The 23,879-nt window shown below is 36.5% G+C and overlaps 1 protein-coding gene across 4 annotated transcripts in view; it reads right to left on the bottom strand.

The window, feature by feature from the left end:
* ACYP2 (acylphosphatase 2) overlaps nucleotides 1-23,879 on the bottom strand; it is a 175,796-nt gene that overhangs the window by 81,871 nt on the left and 70,046 nt on the right. The gene's annotated exons all lie outside the window — the stretch shown is intronic.

Here is a 23,879-nt window from a genome sequence, read left to right as displayed (position 1 = left end):
TCATACCCAATGACTTGCAGTCAGATATTCAGAACATGTGCACCTTCACCAAAATAACAAGTTCCCACCCCATTCCATAGACTTGGACAGTTTTTCATTATACCAGCCAAATGTGTTCATAAAAATTCTAAATTGGTTTAGCAAAAAGTATATCACATTTCTTTAAGCATCAAAATGGGTGTGCTACTAAGAGTTAGATTGGGTACTAGCAATGCTAAAGAATTTTCAATATCATTTCTCAAACTCTAATTTAGGAATAATTTGATAGTGTGCTTTCATACTTACTGATAAGCGTTGATTCCCTGGAAGGGAGTGGTGGATGAGGATTTAAAGGAGGGAAGTAGCCACTGCCAAATCTAAACCTGGGGCAAGGACATCACACTGTAAAAGACTCTGTGTTCCACTCCCAGGCTCATCCCCGTTACCTCTTCCAGTATTTACTCTTCCTCTCTTTGTTTTCACTTAGGGATTGATTATTCAAACTCATCTTGTGACCCACGGCCTATGAATTACCCTGCTGTTACTTTGCAGGAGTAGATCACAGAAAGAACATTCGCAGCTGTTTAAAATTAATGCTTCTTTCTTATCAGAAATGGCTCAACTCTTTTTCTGACATCAACTCATTATTGAAAGTTCTGTTCTGTAAATTCTTTGTCCTTCCTGACCCTGCCCTTTTAGGCCTGCCTACAGCCAGTAATAACAACGAATTTTCTGTCAGAGGAAACTGCGGCCTCACAAATGTACATAAAAATTCCAGATGCTCAACATCGTTGAAAAATAGGTCCAGACTTATGCAGGAGAATCAGTTTTTACTCCCTCGGGTATTTAAATATTTTTTTGTTTTGATTTTTGAATATGGGGTTGGCTACACCTCCCAAAGCATCCAATACATCATGTGAGTTTGTAGTAACACAGTGAGGACTTGGGCTGCACTGCTACCACTCTGGGATTTCTGCAGCAAAAACAGACAATTAACACTAGCATGTTTATACAAGAATTCATTTTCTCACAAACTTTCCCATATATTCTCTTAATATTTAAGTTAAAGTAGGCATCAAAGTAGCAACTCTATTAGAATAAACCATTAGTTAGATATAGTAGTGAATTTAATTCAACAGTGGATTAGCCTGCCACCCCCTGGATTTTCTGCAATGAATTATTAATCCTAGATTATTTTACTTGGCACCTTATATTACTTGGCATCTTCTAGAATGTCTCCTCTTATTTCTCCCTATTGCTGTATACCCAGAAAGTGAAAGCTTATTTTATTATTTGTCTAAGAAAGAAATAAGTAAGAAAGAAACCTTTAAGGCATTCTAAAGCTAAAGATGACTAACACTAATTGAGAGCAATATTTGTCAATGGATCTTCTCATTAGTATGAATAATATATTATCCACTTATTTCTCTTAAAAACTATCAAAGATCATCAGCAATTTAATTTTTGAACACAAAAGATGACGTTTAAAATGATGCCCAAAGAGTTAGTGTCACAAAAGTACAAACAAGCAACAGACTAGAACCTCACTGTGACGATAATGTCCCTGAAACCTAAAAAGAGTATACAAAAACCCTGAAACATGACAAAACTGTAAAGAAGAAGATGCTGGTCCTGTCACCCCTCATCTATTAAAAGAAATGAAAGTGTTATTACAGAATTTTGTTTTAAAACACCCTGATTTTTCTGTGTGGCTTAAACAGTTAAAAATATGATGAATTATTTTTAAATTACTCTATGTAATGATGGAAAAAATACGCAAGACCCAGATACAATAAGCAGCTCCGTTTCTGCTCTAATGGCACTTTGCCCAAACTGTCAGGTCCTGGCTCACCCCTGCTAGAGCTGTACAGCTGTGTTGTCCATGGTGAGAATTTCTTGAGGGTAAGGACTGTACTGTGTGTACCCTAGTAACTAACATGGTGCCCAGAACACTGTAGACACTCAACTATTACCTAAAATGATTGGAATTGGCATTCACTAGGGCCAGTTAAAGGAACCTATAATTGGTGTGCCCCAGGCTGGTGGTCGATTCCCGGAGCATTTTTCAACTGTTTAAGACTTAACAACTACCCATTTCCAACCACACTGCAGGAATGAATATAAGACCAAAATCCTCCATCCTTCCCCTCCTCCGTCCTGCCTACTTTTTTGCCCCACAAACATAATCATTAACGTCTGCAGGTACTGTACAATACAAAGTACTTTCATGTATACTGTTTTAATCTCACTCTTACATCTTACAACTTTTTAAGGTAGGTAAGGCAGATATTATCCCCATTTGACAAGGAATGAGAGGTTTAGGAAAGTAAAAGAATTCGGTCAAGGTTACACAAAGATCAGATGCTCTTTACACAAATCTTAGTATTAAGTCTGAACTAACAGTACAGAATCTTAACCCCAATATTCCAGCATGGTACCTTGAGAACCCTACTTTTAAAAGCATCTCACACTCAGGATCTGCCACATCTTTCACCCACTCTCTTTTGTTATTTCTTGTATGTCTGAATACACCCCAGTGCAATGCTTTGTTTAGTAACTAAAATAATATTTGTTAAATATAAAACAGTGCCAGTATAATTATGGAATACAGGAAAACATAAATTCCTTAAAAAACCATTAAGGCAGTATCTTTGGTAAGAAACTAATGTCTGCCAAACTACTAGAAAAATTGCTTCCTAAATTAAAGATGAACTAATTAAAAATATATCAGAAATGTGTGAGAACTAAAGTTCTTCTGGTCAATCGGTATGCAGCTTTCTCTCATTAAAAATAATTCTAACAGGAATTAAAATTTTAGTGGTAAATCATGCAAGAAAAGATCACAGTAGTCTGAGCTTATCCAGAAGCAGAACGTTCTTCAACCATTTCTAACACAGTTATGTAGAATCACATGTTTCAGACTATTTAAATTTATACCAGTTTCTAAATTCTGGGTCATTTCTCAAACTTTTGAAATTCACTCTGAATAGCTAATACGAAAAGTAGTCTGGAAAAAACTACAGAAAAAGCTTACACCCAGATTTATTCTGTAATTTTTGTAAATCACATTTTTGGAAAGAGGTAGGAAGTAAGTGAAATTCTAAAGATAGGCTTTTTCTTAGTTATGTAAAGTCAAACATCTTATTTCTAATCTAACAAGAAAAGAGTAGCTCTTATTATTAGATACTTTCAGTTTTCACCATTTAAGGTTAGTTGAACAAAATTGGTGATGGTGAAAATTCAATGAAATTCAATTTAAAAAATCAAAATTGAACTAACTGGGGGCTGTCTGACTGATGGGACTAATTCCAACTTATCCTGTTTCCCAAGAGAATCTTACTATTTTTGCTTTTAATTAGATAGAAACAAGGAAGGCACACATTAATACTCGAGCTTGGAGGTAGAGATGTGACTGTCAAAGCTGTACATGTCTGGGCTACCAAGACTTCAAGGCTAGTCTGCAAAATGGAGTGAAAAGAATTTGAAGGTGGAAAGGCAGGGTGTTGCAATCAAGGGGCAAAGTTGAGAGGGAAGGAATGGTGGAAGATCTTGTGTTTTGCAAGTGGATCCTCACCAAACCTCATAAAATGCTTCCTGTAGAAACTGGGAACGGTGGAGCTTTACACTCAGACTGACACGGCAAATTGAGGTGGCCTCCAGGGACACATGAGGGGCACCACAAGAATATAAGGCCTCGGAATTAGTAGGAATTGTGGGGAGAGCTTCAGACTTTCATGGGCTATAAAATAGATTGGGGTCCGAGCCAATTATACATAGATTTCTGAATTCTGAGGCGATTCCAGGTGACATCTGGTTTCTGTAGCAAATAATTAGGGAGAGCACACCAAAAAATGTTAAGTAAATAAGTTCGTAAACTCTATTTTTCTCCTAGTTCCACCTGCCCAAACATGAAAAATACGATGACAATAATAGTATGATCTTTGAAGTCAGACAGATCTAAGGTCAAATCCTAACTCTGCCCTTTCCTAGCTGTGCGCTTAAACTAGACACAACTTTTCTGGGCCTCAGTTTCTTCATTTAACAAAAATTGGATTTACACACCTTGCAACATCGGGCATATAGTAAGTGATCAATAAATATGTGTTTGACTGCCTGACAGGTTTGCTGTGAAGAGAAGACAAAATAAGAATGGCAAACACATGTGTGGCCAGGCCCTCAACAAATATTAGCCATGGCTCTTATGTTATTTCATATTTTTGTGATTACTTGAAGCATCAGCCAGATTTATTTAACCAAAAAAGAAAAAAAAAAAAAAAAAAAAGCACTTCAACAACTTATTACTTAAGGTCCATTTCAGGCATTTTACTCAAGAAAATTTGCAATGGCCACTAGCTAAGAGAAACTCTCAATTAATTAGTATTATGTGCTACTACTCATCAATTAATAAAACAGAGAGCTGATAGGTTAGCCATGTATAATTATGCTTTTCCTTAATGAAAATATATAGATGTGTTTTTTTAACAGTAACCACTGTATTAGTCAGCTATTGCCACAATCATCCTACATAACAAAGCATCCCAAATTCAGTGACTTACAATAACATTTATCCTCACGCTCATGGGTCTTTATGTTGACTGCAGTTTGGCTGATCTAGGTTGGGCTTGGCTGAGTGGCTCTGCTGGCCGCAGGTTGGGCTCAGGTTTGCTCCACCTTTGTTCATTTTGGGACCCAAGCTAAAGGGGCAGCAGCTGCCCAAGGGAAAGCTCTTCTCATAGCAAATTACCAGTCTACAAAACCCAAGTCAAACCAGGCAAGCATATTTAAAGCTTTATGTCACATCCACTAACTTTCCATTGACCAAAGTAAGTACTATGGCCAAACTCAACATCAGTGGGATGGGGCTGGACAATAATAAAAAGTACCCAACAACGAATACTAAAATTTTAACTAGTTGGGAGTAATTGCATGAAACTATTTATGTATCTGTACTTTTACATGGAGCTAAACTCATATTAATGAGACTCTGAAAGGAAAAATCTTATGGTAAATAAGGAGGAGATTCTGCAGGTTTCAGATATTCATTTATAATTATATAGGAAAGAAGTTCAAGCATAAATAAAATAGACAAACCATTCACTAGGTTAACAAAAAAAGAAGAAAGAAGACCCAAATAACAAAAATCAGAAATGAAAAGGGAGACATTACAAACGATACCACAGAAATATGAAGAATCCTTGGAGATTGTAGGGAAAGTGAAGGAAAATGGTCAGGGCCCCTCAGATGTTCAGAATCTCACTGAGCATTTGATGTAAATATGCACATGTGCCCAGGTGTTCCTTGGTTATTGTCTAATGTAATTGTGCATGTGTACCCAGGTGTCCTGGGTTATGGACTTGAGTAAAAAGGATGAGTGGCTCTGATCCACAGGGCCCTCCGCCCCTGGGATGCCCCTGGGGGGTCACGGGGAGGCTGCTACTGCTGCTTGAGGCTGTTGTTGCAAGCTGTTGCTGCCAGTACCCCCAGGATGCCCCAAGAGGCCACTGCCACTGCTGCTACTGCTGCTGTAAGCTACTGCTGCTGCTGCTAAGGACTGAGCTCATGTCATCTGCCAATGGCTCCTGGGATTTTTCCCAATTACCTAGCTTGTGGACCTGCATGTGGAGGGTCTGGTGACCCAGCTAGGCATGTGGAAGGTCTGTGGGCCCTAACCCCTAGCCCGACAAGACAAGTGGCTATGTTGGCAGGAGTCCAACTATAACCCCAACCAGACAATTAGTGTATCTATTGCTGTGGCAATACAGAGATTATTACAAACAACTGTACCCCAACAAATATGAAAACCTGGAGGAAATGGATAAATTTCTGGACATATACAAACTACCAAGACCGAACCAAGAAGAAACAGAGAAACTGAACAGACCAATAACAAACAACAAAATTGAAGCAGTAATTAGCAATCTTCCAACAAAGAAAAGCCCAGGACTGGATGGCTTTACAGCTGAATTCTATCAAAACTTTAAATAAGAATTAGTACCACTTTTCAAAGTCTTCCAAAAAACTGAAACAGAGGCATTCTCCTAAACTCATTCTAAGAGGCCAGCATCATCCTATTACCAAAATCAGATAAAGATACAACAAAAAAAGAAAATTACAGGCTAATGTCTTTGATGAACATAGATGCAAAAATCCTTGACAAAATATTAGCAACCACAATACAACAACACATCAAAAAATTATAAACCATGCTCAAGTGGGATTCATCCCAGGGATTCAAGGTTGGTTCAACATATGCAAATCAATAGACGAAATTAGTTCAAGCATATTTTACATGTTTCAATTGAATTAGACTGTCTCTTTACTCAAAGTGCTATGTCAAACCATCAAAAGTAATTGATACCATTATTAAAATAGAAGATAAAAAATCTTTACTATTTAATGAGACTTACAGTTGAATAAATATCTGTTATTTTAAAAAATTCATAACTGTATCTGGGGAAAGCTCTAACACACCTCACTGAAAATAAGCTACAGAACGTATTAAGATTGATTTAAAAAGGAAAATAAAACATTAAATCAACATAACTGCTTTGAAGTTTAAGCATTTTCAATGAACTTAAAAAAATTCTATATTGAGAAAACAACAAATGACAAGAGCACATTTAGTCAAAAGAGCACCAATCTGTTTTCTTTTCTTTTCTTTTTTTTTTTAGCGGCCGGCTGGAGCGAGGACCCAAACCCTTGGCCTTGGTGTTATAACACAATCTGTTTTCAATAGTCATCTTATAAATCATTCAGTGCAGGCTTAGAGAAATGATTTTAATTAAGAAAAATTGCACTTGGGCATTAATATTACAAAATATACTGACATAATATTTAAAATCTATGCTGTGATGATAACAGAAACAAAGAATTCCTTGGCAATATAAAAAAATTAATTTAACAGAAAATTATTTATAGAGCTTCATCATTCTATAACTCAAGGTCCCAAATGTAACAACATCAAGTATCTATTTTAGCGATTGGACATCGCTTAGGACCAAATGGTCAAGAGTGTTATGAACTTAACTAATGGATAGAAGGCATAGCATTAGATATTAATTAATTTTAATGAACTAACCTGTGAATTATTCTACATATATCATTTCTATTCTACTTCCTCATATGATCTGAACAGGTCTCAAATCCAAACTCTTCATGGTGGCATTCAAAACCTTTTGTTATGTTGTTCCAAATTATTTTTCCAGCCTTATTTCCTACTAGCCCATAATGAGTTCATTACTCTTGGTAAGCTGGCCTAGTGCTTCAAAAACATGTCTTAAGCATGTTGTTTCTCACTTGCAAAACACACATCTAATACCTCTCTGCACAATATTTGACCCATCTCTTAAGGGTCTGCTCAAGTCTCACCTCTTACAATGAAGATTTTCTAGTCCACTCTGTCTTCCAGGGAGCTCATCTACCTCTAATCTTTGACAGCATTTATTGTCTGGCTGTCCATATGGAATTTATCACATAAGTGTTTTGAATTGCTGAGCTTTTCACATGTTTCTTATCATCCCATTGTAGATCCTAATGTCTTTAAGTATAAATTCCGTATCTGAGATACATACTCTAGTTGCCCTTCCAAGATTCATTTTCTCTTTCTTCCCTATGAAAAGAATCTCAATCTTGCTTGGATAAAAAGCACCCAGTTAAAAATACTCACCTTCCAAAAGTCCCTGGCAGACAGTGATGCCCAAGTGACTCTAGTTCTGACTAAAGAGATAAAAGCAGAAGTCTGTTGGTAGAGATCTCCAGAAAAGCTACTATTTTCCTAATAGAAAGGGACAGAAACATGAATGTAATGTCTGGAGGTGGATCTCAAGGATAAAAGCTACATATTAAGGACAGAAAAAAATCTAGGATATTGATGACAACATGATGCCACTGTACCAGCCCTAGACTGTCTACCGCCAGACTTCTCGTTATTTGAGAAAAAAAGCTCCTGTTTGGTTAAGCTACTCAAATTGGATTTCCATTACATACAGCAAAATGCAATCCTAAATGATATATCTTAATACTGTTTTTATGAATAAAAATTTAAAAATAATTACCAAGAAGTTGTTCAATGCTTAGCATTGTGCTAGTACACAGGAGATACAAAAATAAATACATATAATTCTTGTTCTCCAAAAGTTATCAATTGAAGAAAGAATATACAAAACATAAATGATTAATATAAACTGGGTTGTGATTCATTTAATAAATATTTACTTAGCACATGCATACGTACGCAGCATACCAGCTGAGGGACCATGCAGGATAGAAAGGTCAATGAATCAAGGGTTATTTCCTCAGGCTTTACAATCTGACAGGTGTGTTCGTAAATAGTTACAAGACAATATGCAGGACTAACTGGTATAAAAAAAAGACACAAATTAAGTACTAATTTCTGTGACAATCAAGCTACTTTCAATTGAGGAGATAAGAAATGAATTCTTTTATGCAGGAAGTATACTTGTGAAGGACCTTAAAAAACAGGTAAGATTAAGGTTGTGGAAATAGGGGTGGGGTGAAGGAGTGTTTGGATATTAGGATATATGGCAGAGAGGACAACTCAAAAAAGTGATAAGGTTATCTACTAGGATGCTGCCATTACTAACAGAAATAAAGGAACATAGAAGAAGGTACATATTTGGAAGGATAAATAAAGGGTTGGATTTGGGTTCATATTTAGTCATAATAACAAAGCAAACAGACAAAAACAAGCTTTCTTTCAGTCCTCATCTCACTCCAGCTATCATTCTATTCTCTACTGTCTTTTACATCCTGCTAAAGGCATGTGTTTGACAATTATCTACATAATACTCTCCCTTTTACCCCATCATCTTTACTCTACCCTGGCTGTAACATGTTAAAGACCCACCTGAAATAAATACTCAATACAATTAACAGTGAATACCTAGAGCTGTGCTGTCCAATATAGCAGCCTCTAGCTTAAATTAATTAAAATTAAATAAAATTAAAATTCAGTTTTTCAATCTCATTAGCCACACTTCAAGAGCTCAATGGCCACATGTATTGGACAATAAAAGAACACTCGGAAAGTTCTACTGGATGGTCATCACCTAGAGCTTCTTTCTTTGAAATCAGGGACAAGGCAAGGAAACCTTGTTGTCACCACAGTTTTTCAACACTTTTCTAGACTAGGTTTAACTTATGTAATCGTTCAAAAAAGAGAGATGATATCTAAATAAAGGAAAGGAATGATTGTCTCTATGGAAAACCCAGGAAAATAGAATAAAATTCTATTAGGACAAATAAATTATTAAAAAATAGGGTATAAAACAAAATATAATCGAATTCACATATATTTGCACTAGCAATCAGTAGAAAATATGAGAAAAGGCTTCCACTTGCAATAGAAACAAAAAGATAAAGTACTATATTTTGAAATAAACTTGGCAATAGTGTGTAATAGCTATATGACTAAAACAAAAAAAATGTCATTAGGGGCTAAAAAAATAAGACTAGAATAAAAAGATATATTTTATATTATTTGATGGGAAAATATTATAAATATGTCAACCTCCCTAAATTAATCTTCACATTTAACATAATTCCAATAAAAAACCAAATTATTGTCAAACTTATCGGGAAGATGATCAGCTGATAGACTAGCCAAACAACGTTGAAAAAGAAGCGATTCTGCTCAACTATACATCAACTGAACCATATTATAAACCCCCAATAATTAAGACAGTATGAATCTGACACAGGAATAGAATAGATCAATGGAACTAAATTTAAAAGTCTAGGAGCAGACCCAATTATTTATATGAATTATTGCTTTTGACAAAACTGGCACCTTAAATTGGTGGAGGGATAAATTACTTAACAAAGGGTTTTAGAAAAAAATTATAGTTAGATTCCTGCCTCATCTATGAGATATGTAAGATAAGTTCTATATCAGTTAAAGTTTTCATTGTTAAAATGGAAAACATCAAGTATTAGAAGAAAACAGAGCTGAATAATTTTAAAATATTTGTATGGGGGTGGAATTTCTAAGCATGATCCCAAAGGCACAAACCATAACAAAACTGACAGATTGTACTCACAGAAATGTAAAACTTATTTTTGCACAAACTCCAAAATAAACAAGTATAAAACATAATTTAAGAATGACCTAATTTTCATTAGCATGAGCTTTATTATACAAATTTATTTATTTTATCCATGAGTACAGTGAAGTATCTTGCAACTATTAGTAATGATCATGGGTATACATACTTATTGACATGGGAAAATTATCACAAAAAATCAATAATTTTTCTAACAGTAAATATGTATTACTTGGGTAATAAATAAAAAGCACTTCTAAGTTCTTGTGGTGAAAATAGTCAAGACATTTTTTGGAAAAAAAAGTGAGTGATGACTTCTATTATGAGTTTATTTCTAGGTGGTGAGATAGATTGTAAGTGATTTAAATTTTGTTCTTTACATAAACTTTTGGAATTTTTTTACAGGAATATATTTACTCTTTTTGTCAAAATGAAATAAACTTAATTTATCAAATGCATTTGGCTACTGCGCAGCTACAGACTAAATAGCTACTTTATAAAAAACATTTGCTGACCCAGTGCATGAGTTGACTAATGAGGAATGCATATTACTTCCTCCGTTTCACATCTTTGCTGTCTGGGTCACACTGAATGAGCTACATGTGCAAAATCAGAAATAAAGCCATTTTCTTTTTATTCTTTTCGTGTTGTCACTCCTGTTTTCATGCTGAGAGCTGGACAGCAGATAGAACGGCCTGCAAGACAGACTGCTACTAAAATGATTATAACTGGGTTATTCCAGCCCTAGTAAAGAATAGGGAAATGCCTTCTCAATCAGTTGTGCAGGGAAAAGGAGATTACATCTGAGGTCTCATGATGATGGTGAACTCAAACGAAAATTGAAAAGCAAAGCAAAGTAGAAATTTTATGTGCAATTTGATACGTTATCTGTGACAGTTGTTTCCTGTAATGTAAAAGGCAATCCATGGTTATCCAAATATCATGCTTACGCTACATGCATTAGTCAAAGGAATTAACAAATTTTCCAAAAGATTCCTGCAACTCCAAAAATAAATAAAAGCTCAGGCAATAGAAAGATCAGTAAGATAGTCTCCAGCTTCAGGTGAAAAACAATCCAGAATTTGCCTCTGCTAAAAGACTAACAGTACCACACTGTCCACACCACTAGTACACCAATTCCATTCATTCTTTGTTTGTTTATTCCTTCATTCACCTATAATGAACACCTACTATGTGCCAAGCACTGTGGTAGGCAGTGGAGCTTACAATCAGCCCATGATCAAATGCAAACATGTTATGCCCTTGATTGAAATCCTGCCAGAAATAAATTAGCTAGAAATAAATTAGAAAAAAAAAAAAAAGAGAAAGAAAGCAGAGTTCCTGCCATCATAAAACATACAGGTTTGCTCTATCTGAATTTTCAAGCACTTGATTATGTCCTACGCTTTATGGGGTTGTCAATTCAAGATGGAAATAAAAGTTATATAAGAAAGAGCGGCTGTAATGCAATATATGGAGAAATGCTAGACATTGTTTAGGTATTCAAAACACAGAGTAGGAAAATAACTGGTGAGTCTAGAGTTATATTTATTCTTTGGTAAATGAATTACTTCTTCTAATATTTAGAAATAACAAATAAACTAGTAATACATGAAAATTTGAACATCATGGTTCTCAAAGTAAAATAAAAATCATACACTCAAATATAGAACTGACAATACTGTCCATAGCCAGGCCTGGATATAGAACACACCATCCCAATCACTCTTTCATTCAATCTAAGTAGATCACGATGTTGAGTAGATCAGATCAGTAGAGCAAGAACTAACAGCATTAGGTTTCTCGCTTAAACCAAAGACATATCAAAATTATTTATAATACATACTTCATATGTCAGGCCCAGGACATCAGAGTTAAATATCATTGTAATGCTATACTTTAGCAGTGTATTTATAATTAAGAAACTATTTATGCATTTATTTAAATAGATAGAAATTTGGGTTTGGAGCTCGAGGTCTTTTTTTCACCATCAGGAAACTGTTGGGTATTCAATAGCAGTATTTCTCAGACTAAGATTTATGGGTGTATTATTAAAGCTCTTCAAGTTCTTGATGATGTTTTAAAAATATTTTTGTTTTAATTTTTATGATAAAGAAAGAAATGTAAAGATAGTCTGTATCCTTTGGATGACCCCATACAACTGCATACTGCCACGAGATTTTTATGCAGTAGTTTGTATGTACAACTGAGTTTATGGCAGTTTGATATCAGGGAACACTGTATGACTGGAAGGCCCTATGGTCCAAAGAAGCAGAGAGGTGGAAATATCAAAAAAGAATTTTTCTATTCCTGATCCTAGCAGGAATTGCATCAGATATCTATTTAAATATGTCAATTAGGCTAACTTTACCATAAAGTGATGAAGCTTTACAGAGTTACCAATGATACATCCTTAGTGTGCTATTCTAAGACTACTTGCTGGCAGTTTTGCTAAAGATATGGCTTGATTAGCCTACCTTCCAAGTAGAGACTTAAAGTCATTGTTTTGGATAACATACATACACAAACAAGCACTTGTTGGATAAGTATTTTCAAAATCCAAATACAGAAATAGATGAACCACAGAACTAAACTTATGGCAAATCCCCCAGGAAAGCAGTGTCACCCATCCCATTAAATCAATATGGATTCAAATTGAATGGTAATAGTTAATTTGAATTGTAATGGCTTTGTAGTCCTATTTATATTTAATTTATAAATTCTTTTGGTGTTACTTTGTATAGTGTTATAAGCATAAAATTTTATGTAGTTTTATGTTTATGTACATTAAGTAATACAAAAAAATTAAATAAATAATATAAGTAATATAATAAAAGCCATTTCGGTCAACACTGGACATCCACAGGAATTTTATTTTTCTTCAAGAAGGTGGGATACATTCCTCAACTTGGGGGACTCTACTATACGCCATATATTAGTCTTTTTCTTCAAAGCTCAAAGTGGCAGGAATAGGGTGGAGATTGCCAGATATGGTAGGACACGAAAAAGAAACCCCTTTTGTAACTGTCACTCTACTGAACTAAACTGTCAGTTTCTGAAGAGACAGGATGGTGTCAACGTCTGTCACAACTGGGAGTCTTAATAAATGTTTGCCAAATGAAGGAATGAACCATTCTAAGTCATTTTTCTAAACTCATCTTACTCTAATCTGGTTCAAAGAAAACGAGTTAGAATAATTTCTTAATATTGTTATTTTCATCACATAAAAATACTTTATAAGAAATATACTTGTTGACTGATCAGTCACAATTGATTACTAAGTATCAATATCCTTGGAGACTAACCTCTAGAGGAGGCTCTCTGAATGATAAGAACAATGCTAAGATGGTACGAATAATACATTCAAATTTTCCAGAGAAAATAAAAAATGAGCAACTTTTATCACCTTTCCATAAAAATCAGTAACTATAAAATAATGAGTATATCAATTCAAACAAGTCAAAAAGGAATAAGCAGTATATTAAAATGTGGTATTAAAAATGCATTACTTAAATTATTTTTTAAAATCTAATAGTTCACAAAAATGAAAGATTCCCTACGTCCCCCAAAATATCATATTTTGCAAAAGCAGATCTTTTTTCAACTTCTGGGTGGTACTAACCTAGAAGCCAGCAAACATTCCTAGCTTCATTCTTAAGAACTGATGAAATACATCTGCAAAAATAAACACTTTGAAAAAGCTGAGCTTGCCAAAGAAAAGTAAAAGAAAAAAATTGCTTTTGTCGTTTCCCCAATACTTTTCTTTAATATAGGACAGATCAAAGTAAAAACCAATAAACTTTATATTAGAAATTGCTTCAGTGAATATATACTCGTGCACACACACACACTATCACACAATAGACTGTAAGAATACAAATAACCTCATAAAATTCTATTTATGACACAGAATATTGCTCAATGCTATATGTAAATTTTTTTTACTTACTTTTCTCTATACTGAGCCCTGAAAAAAAAATCTCCTTTTTCTTCCAAAATCTAAACATAAGTTCTTATCAGCAGGCTGCCTAATGAGTTAAGTCAATCACTAAGCCACTATTTCAATTTGTGCTTCTGCAGCAAAGAGGCTTTGGAGCTAAGAAAATCATTTCTGTTGCCTCCTGCTATTCTGGCCAAAAACTAATTTCCTGTCTAACCCTGGGAATCACATGATGCCAAGCTAATGGAAAGTCATGTAGAGACCAACCTCCAACAATTAAAAAGAAACACACACACACACACACACACACACACACACACACACACACACACACAAAACCTCCTTTCACCATTCTAAGGATTTAAAAAGTAAACTATAATAACCTCAGGAAAGAAAAAATATAGATGAAGACAGCCAGATAAAGTATAAATAAGGGCTGGCCCGTGGCTCACTCAGTAGAGTGTGGTGCTGACAACACCAAGTCAAGGGTTAAGATCCCCTTACTGGTCATCTTTTAAAAAAAAAAAAAAAAGTGAAAATAATAAATGCATGATTAAGGATACTGTATTATTAACATTGGAATCAGAACTGAGAAAATCAGAGAGAGAGGAGAGAAGAGGGGAGGGAGCGGGAGAACCATTCTACGACTGTAGGGGGAAAGATAACTAAAAAGATTCTCCGTTAGTGTGACTTGAACTACAGAAGACAAAAACTTGGAAACAGAAAAAATTAGAGGGTGAGTACAACTAGAAGACCTCCAGCTGTATCATGTGAGTCACAGGAAGAGCAAGCTCGACATCTTCTGGAGCTGGAGGCACACATAAACCACACGAGGAGCAGGAACCAAAGACACATTTTATGGAGCTGTGTGAGGTCCTGGAACATTCTGTGTTGCAACAATTTTAGGACTGCAGAAATTGTACAGGACAGCAAGTTGATTAGCCTTCTCTCTCTAATCCACATTCTGGCCACTATTCTAAGTATGTATTTGAAATTGCCCAATATTGAATGCACAAAGAATTTGAAACACAAAGAATTTGAAAGCTAAGTTTCAAAGAACAAGCTAGAAAAATACCATTACAGAAGACTAACTGAAAAATGTTATGGAAAAAATGTAAACTGATAAGAATTATGCTTCATGGTTTATATGTTTCATGTCCCATTCACTCAACTTTGGAGTACTAAAGTATAGATTAGCATCTTTATTACTACAGAGTTGTACTAAATATTGAATTCGAGTTACCAAAAAATCTAGCTGCTATTATCTTTAATTTGGTTCCTGCCTCCATTGACAAAAACATATGCAAGATGCTTATGATGGTAAATTTTTTGTGTCAACTTGGTTAGACGATGGTGCTCAATTGTTTGGTCAAACTCTAGTCTAGATGCTGCTGTAAAAGTATTTTTTAGATGTGATTAACATTTACAATCAGTTGACTTTAAGTAAAGCAAATTATCCTCCATAATGTGAGTGGGTCTCATCCAATCAGTATAGGAACTTAAGAGCAAAGACTGAGGCTTCTGAGAGGAGGAGTTCTGCCTCCAGACTGCAACATAAAAATTCTGCCTGAGTTTTCAGCCTTCAGACTCGACACCACAATATCAACTCTTATCTGAATGTCTAGCCTGCTGGCCTGCCCTACAAACTCCAACTTGCCAGCCCCCATAAGAGCATGAGCCATTTCCTTAAATGTCTCTCTCTCTTTGCATATATATATATTTTTATATATACATATACATGTACAAGGGTATTTCAAAAAGTTCTTAGAAAAATAGAACTAAAAGGTAATGCAAATCTTTCCATGAACTTTTTAAAGTACACTTGTACATGTATATATACATATAACAACAGCTTGAGATACATGTATATACACATACGTACACATATACACATCTCTGTATATATGTATATACATTCTCTCTCTCCACACACACATATATAAACACGCACACACACACACTATGGGTTCAGCTTCTCTGGAGAACCCTAATTAATACCATGTCCAAAATCATAACTAAAATAAATTTATTGCATTTATCCAAACATTATATAAATTTTATAACTTGAGAAAAACATTGGCTACCATCAAATTTACTAGTTTTCAAATCACTTTAAAAACCTATGTTAAACTATATGAATACAGACTATGAATGTTCCCTCTATGGTTTATAGCTTTTATTACACATATTAAGAGTTTAAAACTGATTGCAGCCTCTACAAGGGAATATTTAGTTTGTATTTCTAATAATTTAAAGTGAGTAAGTGAATTTTATTTACAGTATGGAAAAGATGACAATGAGGATTAGATTAAACTAAAATGAAAATGGGTTGGTGCACCTGTTTCAGGGAACAAAGAAGAAACACAAATAGCATGGAGAGTTTATAAAATGATAATAGGCACCTGACATAAAAGATGTCATTTGTGAAAACCATGAGCCTTAGGTCTGTCAAAGCATACAGGATAAATTATCTTGTTTTCAAATTGCCTTTTAGTATATTTGTTCTGAATCAAGAACAATAGAGATATAATTTGCTAATTACCTTTAGCAAAGTGTCAGGCAACCTAATTAAATGAAAACATATGATAATATGATTTGGATAGAAGCCATTTAGAAACATCATAGGATCTGAAAAAATATCTTTTAATTGGTTAAAAAAAATAATTCAAAGTAGTTTTCTAAGCATGGCCAGCAATGACGGAAAATAACGGATCTAAATTGCAATTCATTGTCTCTACCTCTAATTCACAATGTCATTCATTATGAATATTTAAGAAAACTATTTGCAAGAAAATAAATTACAATGATATCTTGAGCCCAAGGTCTCAAATTTAAAATCCAAATGACTTCAAAGACAGGGAATTAATAAAAATGTGGGAAGTTTCAGGTATAAGAAGGGGGTGAAGAGGTAGGGTGTGCATGCCCCATCAAAAGGTAAGCTTACATGAAAACAACACAATAACAACTTTATTCCTTTCCAACAGAATGCATCAGCCCCAGGTATAATTCAACAAACAACTGCCAGTTTGTGATCCTCGGACTAGACAATAGAAGTAAATTAGAACAGTAAATACATGAATTATTAAAAGAGAATATAGCCATAAATATCTAGGATATGGATATACTCTAAAAATGAATTTCTATTTGATAAGTACATTACTCACAATTATTGATATATATTAAACTCTAAAACAAAGCCTGTATCACATGAAAAGTGCAAAATTAGCTGCAGACGAGTATCCCTGACCCAATTATGTGAGACACTTCAGTAAATCTGTGTAGACTAAAGGCTCTAAGAAGAGAGTTAAACTTTGGAGGAGGGATGGGGAAGAATTCCAGGAAAAGGGATTTATAAAGGAATGAAATTATTTGGAAGAGATTACTAAAAAAGAGATTCCTGGAAAGGTCAATCTAAGTCCCTATAGAAAGAATGTTGAGGAGATGGCTCCCACCACCTGAGCCCTGTGTGGAGGAGTTGAAAGCATCCCACAGCAACGGTGTTTTGACTGCTGTCTGATCTGGGAAGAGAGACCATCTCAAGCTGCCTCAGGGAAGAGGTGGCGGATGGGTGTGGGACAGGAGAGAAGGGGAGGAGAGATAAATAACTGGTATCATAAGAGCATATGCAAAGGTTTTTTGAGAAACCAAGGTCAGTAACAGAAAATAGTAGGCCTCCCTGTCAGGAAGGCACTGAGCCTCCTCTCCCTCACAGATGGCCAGCGTGCTTCTCTCTGGGCATTATCTCTGCAATGCTCACTGGCTTCCTCTGTTTGTACGTCTTGCCTGGGATCAAAATGGCCTTTCCAGGGCCAGATGCTCTCTTCCAGTTTTTCAGCTTATCTCCCCCAGGTTATTGGCAATATTCATCATGACCCAACAGATTGCACCCACCAGGTGCTTGAGAGTACACACTCCTTGACCTAAGAAAGCAAAGAAACTTCATAGACATGTAAGGGACGTAGCAGTTCAAAGTAAGGAAAGCAGAATGGACAGAATAGGCAGCTTCTACCAAGGCCAAATTAATGGAAGAAACAACGAAAATGTAACAAGAAGTTTAAGGGGATACACATAGAAAACAATATTTGCAAATTCTACATCTGATAAGGTTCTAGTATTCAGAATATATAAAGAACTCTTAAAACTTAACAATAAAAAGATAAAGAACCCAATATTTTAAATGTGCAAAGTATTTGGACAGACATTTCTCCAAAGGGTATACACAAACGGCCAGTAAGCACATGAAAGTATGATTAACATCATTAGCCATCAGGGAAAAACAAATCAAAACCACAATGAGGTTCTACCTCACACCCACTAGGATATCTATAATCATAATAATAAAAAGACTATAACAAGTGTTGGTGAGAATATGGAGATATCAGAACCCTGATACGCTGCTAATGAGAATGTAAAATGGTACATACAGCCACTTAGGAAGACAGTCTGGCAGCTCCTCAATAAGTTAAAGACAGAGTTACCATATGACTAAGCAATTCTACTCTTAGGAATACAGTCAAGAGAACAAATAACATATGTCCACACAAAAATGTGTACATGAATATTCATAGCAGCATTATTCATAATAGCCTAAAAATTGAAACAACCCAAATGTCCATGAACTGATGAATGGATAAGCAAAATGAGGCATATCAGTATGATAGAATAGTATTCAGCCACAAAAAAGAATGAAACACTGATACATGCTGCAACGTGAATGAACCTTGAAAACATTATCCTAAGTGAAAGAAGCCAGACACTAAAGGGCACATATTGCATGATACCATTTATAAGAAACGTCTAGGATACACAAATCCATAGAAACAGACAATAGGTTAGTGGTTGCCACGGGTTGTGGGCAGGGGGGGATAGGAAGTGACTGTTAATGGGTATAGGATTTCTTTCAGGGGTTGACAACAGTATTCTGAAATTAGATAGTAATGATGGTTGCACAGTCTTGTGAATATATGAAAAAGCACTGAATCGTGTACTTTGAAATGGTGAAATTATGGTATATGGAGTATATCTCAATAAAAAAGAGTACTCCAATCAAGGGAATATTAAATCAAAACAAAGATGTCAAAACTATAATATCAAAGATAATAGCAAACATCTACTGAGAGTTTTCATGTGCAAGGAACGTTTTAAGTGTTTTATGCAAACTAACTCATTTAATCCTCCCAACTACCTGAAGATGTGGATAGTCTTGTTCTGCACAATTTACAGATTAGTGGATTGAAACACACAGAAGTTAAGTAACACAGATAGCAACTGGAAGATCAGGGATTCAAACCTAAGCAGTCTGGCTCCAGAGCCTATGCTCTTAATCCTTTCACTGGGAAGATGCCAAGAAACAGCATATTAATTGTTTTTAATTTACAATTTTAAAAAATATAAACAAAGCTGCCACATTTATCTATCATAGCAGTTATGAGTCTAAAAACTCAAGACTTTGGTGAGAAGATGAATTTTAAACTTTCGAAAGAGTAGAAAGGCACAGATTACCAGAGAGTACAGAATTGGTCACTCCAGAGGCAAGGAATGGCTCCCAGAGAGAAAAGGAGATAGAAATGAACAATAGTATTCTGGATACCATTACATGAAGCAATATAAACAATAAAGGGGAATTTATTGGTACTATAACTGCAAAGTTTCAAGGTAGAACTTCAGGTACTGCTGGATTCAGTGATTTGAATGATGTTATCAGGTGCTCGCTCTGCAGTCCCTGGCTCTCTTGACTTCATTTGGTAAAGTGGTCCTGTTCACGTAGCAGGCAGGGAAGCTCCTGGTTACTCCAGAATCATAATCTCCATTCTCCAAACTTACTGACAGCACCACCAGGACCATGATGGAGGATGAGCTCCCTGTGATACACAGACTCCTAAGATGGCCCCATGATCTCCTTCCCCGAGTGTCACTCCTGTAATTATGTTACATTATTGGAAAACAGATTTTGCAGATGTAATTAATATCTGGGTTAAGTTAATCATATAAACCCTTCAAAAGCAGAGATTTTTTTAGCTTGTAGCAGAAGAGGAAGTCAGAGACTAGAAGCAGGAGAAAGATTAAATGCATGGCTGCTGGTTTAAAGATGGAGGGGGCCACATGGAAAGGACCTGAGAACAGTTTCTCAGAGTGAGAATGAACCCCAGAAAACAGCCAGCAATAAAATGAGACTTAAGTCAAACAAGCACAAAAAACTGGATTCTGCCAAAAACCTGAAAGAAATTGGAGGTAGATTTCTTCCCAGAGCCTCTGGATGAGAATGCAACCCAGTCAACACCTTGTTTTCAGCTCTGTGATGCCCCAAGCAGAGAACTCAGGCATACAGTGCCAGCCTTCTGAACTACAGAACTCTGAGCTAACAAATGCTTGCTGCCACTGAGTTTGTGGTTATTTGTTACACAGCAATAGAAAACTAATATGCTCCCCAAGGGAGAAGTGGCATGCTCTCACCAGAAGAAGAGAAGGGATACTGGGCAAGCAAAAACAGCATTTATCAAACACCTATTGCTTCACAGATACTGTATTAGACATTTTTACATATTATCTCATTTAATAATCATACAAATATTGTGAGTGAAGCATTATCATCCCCATTTTACAGGGTTAAGATGCTTAAGTAGTTTGCCCAAGATCACTCACGGGTCTAGTAAATAGTAGGGTCAGGAATCCAACCCAAGCCTTGTTGACAATTGTTCCATTTCCTCCATAATCTCATTTAGTCTTGACAATAGTCCTGCAGACAGTAAGGCCAATTATTTATTTACTTATTAAATCATTATTTTCACTTTATAGATGAAGAAACCAAAGTTCAGAGCAATTAATTAATTTGCCCAAGGACACACGACTAATAATTGATAATATGGGATTCAACTTCAGATGTTTTGTCTCCAAATCCTCCAATTGAAAATACACTTTCCTTTACAATGTGAATACAAAAAGCTCTCTAGTGATATCCTGTCTATAAAAACAAATATAATTGAGATGCAAAAGGGGAGCTTGCAAGTTAAAGGAATATTTTGTTAACTAGGTGTAAATATAAAAGTTTGCTTAAATTTGAGCTTGCCTCTGTACAGATGCTTCCTCCACACATGTGGGCAGGACCATCTGGAGAGGATGAAGAAGGATAAGACGTACAACTACTGCAGCCCTCACCAGGCACCCATTAGTGTGGCTCCCACACGACAGACAGTGCAGGGGTTAAAGGCACTGACTCGGGAGTCAGACTGCCTGGGCTGAAACCCTGGCTCAGCAGCTCCCTAGTTCTCATGCTTAGGTGAATGCAAATTTCACAACAGCTCTAGATTTCCCCAATTTCACAAATTGTTTCTCCTATAGTCTTCTCCATTCTCCTAAACAACAAGCCTAGAACTAAGTCATCCTTGATTTCTCTCCTATCCCTACTTCCCAGATCAACTCAACAGCAAGTCTTGTGGACAACATCTAAATTCAAAACTTACTATCTCTTTTTTTTTTCTCCACTTGTACCAGCCTAGTCTCTATCCTCTATCACCTCTCACCAGGGTCCAGGCCTAGCTTCATGTGTGTGTGACCTATGTGCAGAGCTCCACCCTCAGAAGGGCCCTGAGCTTGGTTTAATGCTCCACTGTTGCCATCTTGAAATTGTAAACAATCTTTGAACTTGTGTTTGGCAAGTGAAGTCTGGGGGTGGTGAAGCCTGCGCTTGACCAGAGGAGTTCTGTGCGACGTGTTCGTGGTTCCTCGCCACCCTGTGTGCATGCAGTGCTCAGGATGTCCCATGAGCTCAGGATTCCAGCCCTCCACAATGCATGGGAGTTAGTGAGAGTGGGAGAAAGTACAAAGCAAGCGTGTTATGTCTTCCACTGAGGGCGCAGGGAGTGGGATAGTCCTGAGAGGCCACGCTTGTCTTTCAAACCATAATTTACTTTGAACACAGAAAGGCAGTGGTGTACTAAGAAACATAAGTGACCAAGGAACCCTGTGATATACTCTTTTATTTGTGTTCCTTCCCTGTATTAGCCAACTCTGTATTATGCCGATAATGACGACAGAAGGAAAGGGAACCACAGGGCAGCCCATAGCTCCTTTTCCTTCAGAGCTTTCTAACCTATCAGGAAGCTGAAGGTAGAGGGTGAAGGCAGAATGTGCATGTATTGAGAAGTGAAACAAAACAGTGGAGCTCGTTTTGTGCAGCATTTCCACTGTTCTGGTGAGAACAAAATACATATGCACGTGCTATGTAGTATGTGGTACTATGAAGTGTGGGCTGGTAGGTGCGCTCAGTTGATTAGAGTGCTGTCTCGTAACACCAGAGTCAAGAGTTCAGATCCCTGTACCGGCCAGCCACCAAAAGGAAAACAAACTATGAAACATGAGTTGGATAATTTCAGTGATTCTGGATATGAGTTACACGTTCTTATGTTTGCATTTAAAACTGGCATTGCCACAATATACAGATGAATTGTAAAATTCATGCTATTAATTTTAAGCTTTAATTTTTCTTTACTTAGAATGACATTAACAGGAAATTAAAATACCATGACAAATCAACAGAAAGACTGAAAGAAAGAAAAAAGCTTTATGTTTTAGAACCTTTAACAGCACTTTTTTTCCTGCTGTTTGAACAAGAGGCCCCACATTTTCATTTTGCACTGGGTCCCACAAATTATGTAGCTGGCCCTGCCAGAACCAGTATGATGGCCACCTTCCTAACTGGGTTTCCTGGCTTCCTCTCTCCCTGCCCATTCCCTTCTCCACAGAAGAGTGCTCTTTTAAAATCCTAAGTAGATCACTTGAACCCTGTTTAAAACTCTCCAATCAATAGAATGCAGAACGCAGAATAAAATCTAAACTTCTTACCTAGGCCTGACTGCCCCCCACCTAACCTTCTGACCCACACCTCTACCACACCTCCCCTTTCTCACAGCCCTCTGCCCCACTGGCCTTCTCATTGTTTTTCAAAGAAAATGTGTTCCTGCCTCAGAGCCTTGGCACCACCTAGTCCCTCTGCCTGGGATACTTTACCCTAGCTCTCTGCATGGCTGGCTTCTTCTTGCTATTTGGGTCTCAGCTCATATGTCACCCTCTCAGAGAGGCCTTCCTTGATCGCCCATCTAAAACAGTCCCCCAAGCACTCCTGACATACAACCTTTGATTTATCTTCTCAGAGCACTCATTGCTATCAGATGCTAAGTTGCTTATTAATTTATTGTTTCCCCCTTAAGACTATAAGCTCTTCAAAAGCTGGATCTTTGTATATATTGCTCACCACTTTCATCAGTAAAGAGCAGAGGGTTTAATGCCCCTGGGGGGAACCAAGGGGGATGGGAGTCAGTGGACAAGTTTCCCAGCTTCTTCCAGACCTAGCGAGGGAGGGAGGAAAATAATTCTGAGAGGTACGTATTCTTCCTGGTTCCTCAGAGGGTCCTCAGAGTTAGAGTGCTCTGGGTGGTCCCTGTGGTAACCAGCTCCCAGCTCAACATCAACTCCTTCATTGGCTTTTCCTCCTTCCCTGTTTCATTCTCCCTCCTCCACCATTCTGCTTCCTGGGACTACCTCCCAAACAAACCACCCACACCTAAGACTGTGTGTCAGGCTCTGCTCTCAGGGGAATCCAAGCTAAAATAATCTCTAAGCTTCATTTTCCTTATCTGTAAAATGGAGGTAATACAATTATCTAATATAATTCGTACCTTCTACTAACACAATGCTGTTATGAGGATTAAATGAGGTAATATATGTAAGGTTCTCATCAAGGGGTCTGGCAGAGGAAAAATTCAACCAATACTATTTTATTCATAACCCCAACAGCGAGTGACAGTTAATCTACAGTGATGTACTTTTACAGGAAACCAAACAGGCAATTCAAATAAATGTGGGGTTACCTTCTAGTGCAGTACTTCTCAATTGGGGGCGAT

The sequence above is a fragment of the Cynocephalus volans genome, chromosome 14 (genome assembly GCF_027409185.1).
Source record: "Cynocephalus volans isolate mCynVol1 chromosome 14, mCynVol1.pri, whole genome shotgun sequence".
In the NCBI taxonomy this organism is placed as follows: Eukaryota; Metazoa; Chordata; class Mammalia; order Dermoptera; family Cynocephalidae; genus Cynocephalus; species Cynocephalus volans.
The sequence above is the reverse complement of the archived record's forward strand: the minus strand, read 5'-3'. Positions and strand labels throughout refer to the sequence as shown.